Source organism: Clarias gariepinus, chromosome 10 (genome assembly GCF_024256425.1).
Source record: "Clarias gariepinus isolate MV-2021 ecotype Netherlands chromosome 10, CGAR_prim_01v2, whole genome shotgun sequence".
Lineage (NCBI taxonomy): Eukaryota > Metazoa > Chordata > Actinopteri > Siluriformes > Clariidae > Clarias > Clarias gariepinus.
Genome location: NC_071109.1, coordinates 5489670 through 5495812, shown reverse-complemented (window position 1 = coordinate 5495812; position 6143 = coordinate 5489670).

Below are 6143 nucleotides of genomic sequence, written 5' to 3'. Positions count from 1 at the left end.
ATAACGAATCAACATCACTGGGGTTGCACAGACAGGAAACACAAAGCACACAAGCGAGATACTGCCTAAGCAGGTACAGGTGTGCGGGGAAGGTTACTTTGGCAAGGGGAAATTCTGAAGTGCAGTTACTACCTGGAAGTGCCGGGTCAATCTGGCAATCGTGACAGGACACCCCCTTCTACAAATGCCACCTGATGATGGTGCCTCTGGTTGTCGTTAATGGAAGTCGGCGAGAAGAGGTGGATCCAAATTGAATGGAATCCAGCATGAAAGAAACGATAAAGATCCTTTCTGGTAGTTGGAGTTGTCCAGTCAATCAACTTTGAGCTTGGCGGGGTCTTTTTGAATTTCAGATGGCGCAATTTTGAAGCCAAGAAAGGAATCTGTGCTGCAGTGGAATTTGCACTTCTCTGTTTTGACATAAACTGGTCCTCTAAGAGCCTCTAGAGTACCTGACGCACATGCACTTTATGCTCCTCGGTAGAATGTACAAAGATCAAGATATTGTCCAGGTAGATGAAAATGAAAAGGTTGATAAAGTCCCTGAGCATGTTAATGACCAGGGCATGGAATACTGCTGGTGCATTGGCCAATATCGACCAGATAGTCATAGTGGCTAGACAGAGTCTTTCACCCCTCTCCCTCTTTAAATCTGATCAGGTGGTATCTGCCACGAAGATTCACCTTAGTGAATTAGGCGCCTTCAAAAGATCAAAAGCTGTAGACATTTTAAGAAAGGAATAATGGTTCCTTTCGGAATGGAGGAAGGGAGAAAGCATGGGACTTACTAAACACCATCTCGAGATCTATGTAGTTGTGGAGAACAGCAGAGAGATTGGCGAACTCTTCTAACACGCTAGTGACCAGTGGAGGGCAGAGGGCTGAACTCAGGAAAGAGACTAGGCAGACAGGGCCCCATCCAAGAACTGAGTTGTTACTCCAGTCAATTTTTAGGTAATTATGGGTTAGCCAGGGTTGTTCAAGGACCATTTGTGACCTTGAGGTGTATCGAGAAAGAAGATCTCTTATGAGTAATTAACGTTCTCAAGGTGATAGGAGCAGTTCGATGGGTAATTATTGGTAGAGTTGTCCCATTCAGGGCTTAAACCAATAATAAACTGTCCAGACACTGAGAGGAAATGCCTAGTTCATGGATTTTTGCAGCACTGAAGCACACAGGACTGATTGCAAAGAATGAGCATGACAGGAATGAGTGGATGGTCACTAAAGGACGCTTTACTTGTAACAGGCACTGGTCTGGGCCGACCACAGTAGAGGCAAGTCCCCATCATGAACCATGAAATTCAGGTTTGCTCGATCTGCATTGGTTCTGTTGGTAGGTTGGCTGATGTAGGAGGGTTGCAGGCTCTGAGCTGGGGTTGGCTGGGGTTGCGGCATCTCTATCTAAGGCATGAATCCACCCACAAGAGTCAGAGGAATTATTCAGAAAAGGATCGTACAAGGTCTGAATGTCCTACTGGGTAGTGGCCGCCAAGGTTCGGAACTCAATGACAGTCATAGGCAGATCTGGGATTTTGACAAAGCTCCAGTAGTTGCCTTGCCAGCTTCCTGCTTGAACGGGACAGGTTGAACGCCCTCCTGATCTCCTCCATCAATGTCTTGAAGGCAGAACAGCAAGGGTCATTGGGACAGGTCGAGGGACAGACAGGCTTGAAGCCAGGGAAAATAGACAATCCATAGATGAAGGCGAAAATCAAAGTCTAGTTCAGAGTTCTAGTTACTATTTACTAGTTGAGAGTCGTCATGCGATTATCCAGCAGCGAGAGCAGTCGAGTCCTAAAGTGGATATGAGTGTGTGTTACAGACTCTTAAACCAAATTTGAGAGTCGGGCGAGGGACGAGGAGAAGAAACTAATCCAAGGGACAAACAGGGTTGATAATGAATCAAGATCACTAGGGTTTCATGGACAGGAAATGTGAAGCACACGAGTGAGATACTGTGGCATCGAATGAATCTCTCTGTGTGCTTTTAAAGGTGAAATGTTGATTGCCTAAACAGGTACAGGTGTACGGGGGAGATTCGTTTGGTGTGCCAATCTCAAACTAAATATTTTCACTGGAATAGTTTAGTCCTTATGATTTCATATTTTTATTCTTTTTTTTCTACACAGAATAGACAACAGTTGTACGTTTGAAACCAATGAATACCCTCTTAAACATAATCCTTTACATGAACCCGGTAAGTCCTTAACTATCTTCTGATCCATGCTATGACCAATAATGATACACTGTTTTGATTTTACCCCTTTTATTCCCAATTTTATATTTCTATTGACAGACAATAGTGGAAATATCCAGTACTATTTATTACCATCAAGCTCCAACTGTCTCACTGAATACTTCAGCCTTAGCCAAGAAAATAAAGAAAACTTCACCAGAGCACTTTTACTATTTTGTAAGTCACTTTGTTTTATGTTAATTCACATACTGTAACTGGCTATTTTAATACCTATACCTACTTAACTATGAAGATAAGTCAAAAATTATCCGCACTCTGGCTGTAGAATTAATTTTTATTAACTTTTAGAAAATACAAATAACATTTCCGACATAATTGCCTTGCTTTCAATACACATTGTCTAACTGTCAACAAGCTTTCATATTTCCACTTAAAAAAAATGTTTTAGGATGAGTTGTTAGCCACGAATGCACCGCTGTCTTCACTTTTTCATCAGAAGTGAATCTTCGTCCTCGTAGGGGACCAAACAGGTGAAAGTCTGATGAAGCAAAATGACATGACTATAAGAAGAATATATATGAGGACTATCATTAACACCTCAAAACAAAGTTTTTGCCGAATGTCGACAGTGTTGGCAGAAGCGTGCGGACATGCATCCATTTGCAAGATCACAATGCCCTTAGATAGCAGTGCTCTGATTAAAGGTTTAAGTTCAGGCTTCAGCCCTTCTCACTGTAACGAACACTGTTGATTTTTCCACCTGATGGTTGACTTTTGAACTTTTTCTCAGCGATTGGCGATTAAGGATGTTTCCATACTCTGCTGCTGCAAACATCCTTTTTTTTGCCAGCACCGCAGTTTTAAAAAGAATTGATAACATATATATATAAAAATATATATATATATGTTTTTACTTACCATCATATATTAAGTGTATACAGTATAATAGGAAGTCTGTAGTCTGGACAATTTGTGTTTTACCCATTGACACAACATCAATACTGACCATTCACTAGAATTGTCTTGTTGATGTAATTTCTAAATGTGCCACAAAGTGGCACTGCATGCACAGATTCTGCTATCATTCTGGCACTCATGGAAGAAAACACAGCTTTGATTGTTTAATTGTAAAATTAAGATTGTTTGTGAACAGAGCACTGTACACTATTTAAATTTCTGAATTTACAATCATGGCATGGACTTATCAACTTATCCCTGTCAGAAATATAACATGAGCATCTGCATGCTTATATCAGAAATTAATCAATGACAGGGTTACGTGATGCAGCAAAACAGGAAGTCAATTGGAGTTGATAGTAATGTATGCATGCAGTACAACAGCATTTTGTCAATTCTGTAAATATCATCTTCATTCAGTAGATTAGGATACATGCATTTAATTCACTTATCATTATGTCATACAGTATGTTGTGGAACACTTCTGGGCCCTTGAGCAAGGCCATTAAACCTCAAATGCTCTGAACTTTTCATGAATTTTACAAGAGTTTCAGTAAGTTGTTGTGTGTCTGTGTCATGTTTTAGCTAGAGAACACAATGTTTCAACATCATCAATGGATTTGTTCAAAAAGCAAGCTGAGTGCCTGGGATTTCCTAAAATGTTCACTTTTTACAGTACAGTATCAGGTCAGTATGAGTGATGTATACCATACTTTATGCATAAAATAATTTTCTATCACTAAATGATAACAAAAACAGTAATATGTAAATGCCTAATAATACATTTCTCCATGCAGTTTATGAGATACAGCATTTTAGAAAATATCTAGCAAGTAAAATTTAACAAATCAGTGTTGTGCACTTTAAATGTGTGTAAATCTGTCTAATGCTGTTCACAATACAGCAAAAAATATATTAATTATATTATTTAAAACATCCTGATGCTACTTGTATTACACAAACACATATAATAATTGTGTATTTGTGTTTTTTGCAGAATTGTGCCAAGAGGATATAAAGGACACTGACAAAAAGCAAAACTAAAAACAGTTCTCATGACCACAATGGTTCACTGTGTGGTTAAGATGTTTTAGAAATAAAGAGCTCAACTGTGTGCAATCAGTTCCTTCAAACTAAGCTGAATTAAAACATTTACATTATTGAATTAACTTTAACAAATTCGAATTAACACCTTACCGTAACTGTCTGGTTAATTATTAAGTTAAAGAGCTCATTCACTATTAGATTATTTTAGACTAGCCAGTAATTTTTTTCTACTGAACCCTGGAGGTGGTAACTAATATCCATTAAATTGAAGTTTTTTTTGATAATTTGGTGCTACATTTTATATTAATTGTATGATATAATCACTCATTTACTCATAGTCTATTTCACTTAATCACAAGAGTATACCAGGAGACTTAGGTCACAAGGCAGGGTACATCCTGGACAGGTTGCCAATCCATCGCAGAGCACAGAGATGCTCATTTACATACTATGGGCAATTTGAGAACGCCTATTAACCTAATTTCCATGTCTTTGGACTGTGGGAGAACACCGGAGCCCCTGGAAGAAACCCACCAAGCATGGAGAGAACATGCAAACTCCATGCACATGGAGCAGAGATGGGAATCGAACCCAGACCCTGGAGGTGCAAGCCATGTCGCCCTTTTGTAGATTGTGTACTTTTTTAAATGAATTTTAAAAGTTTTAAGAGTTAAAACTCTTAAAATTACACCACTCCTGTGAAATCACCCTTATAAAAATTTATACCAGAGTACTGTTCAAATCTGAATTGCAGCTGCAAATGACAACCCAAAATCATTTTTATGCACTTCCGGTAACAGGTTGATAGGTTTTTTGTTTTATTTTAATACAAACAACCCATTCATAGGAATGTGTGTTGTGTCAGAACTTTAAAACAGAGAAATTTCTAAATTATTGCTGCATTTTATTAATTTATTTCAAGATTACATTCGATATGTTATGTATATGTCACCTACATTCCATCACATTAAACATTTATTTTGCTTCCTTAACAGAAACCAGTAACTCATGCAAAATGCTGCTACCCAAGTTCCACCAGAGCATATAACTATAAAATCTTGACCTTGGCTTCCAACTAGTTAGAGAACTGATTTCAGGGTGGTGTGTTTAGTTTATAGATGACAAAAAATGGTCCTAAATACATCTCTGACAAAGTAATGGGAAATAAACCTAGTTTACACTACTGTATATCTACACCGATCAGCCATACCATTATGACCATCCATCTAATATTGTGTTTCCTAACTGGGTGTTTTGACACATTTCTATCAGAACCAGCATTAACTTTTTCAACAATTTGAGCTACAGTAGCTCTTCTATTGAATCTGACTACACGGGCCATCCTTCACTCACCTTGACTTGGCACTTGGTTCACTTGTTTGGAGTACTTACGGTAGGTCCTAACCCCCGCAGACCAAAAACATCCCACACGATCTGCAGTTGTTTAAGTCACGGTAATCCTTTTTCTTGCCCATTTTTTCTGCTTTTAACACCTGACTAAATGTTCATTTGCTGTCTAATATATCCCACACACTTCCAGATGCCATTGTAATGAGAAATTGGGACAAGGGCTAAATTGCCCTTATAAATATATATATTAGCCTGTATAGTTATATAAGGCAATGAGATATGTATAATCACACTATCTGGTGGCACTGAGCTAGAGAGCATGTTACTGTACCTAGCTGAGTAAGAGCTTCCTTTTGTGGTTTGTTCCTCTAAAGGTTTCTTGCTTATGCCACCTCAGGGGAATTTCCTTGACATTGTCATCTTCTGCAACAAAAAATTATCATTTTCAGATATACATTTGAAATGAATATGTTTTTATTATTTTAAACATTTAAACTGATCAATTTCAAATGGAAACTATATTTGTGCAGTTCTGCTTTGTGACCATGTGCATGGTTAAAAGAGTTAGTAAAATGATGTTAATTAGTAA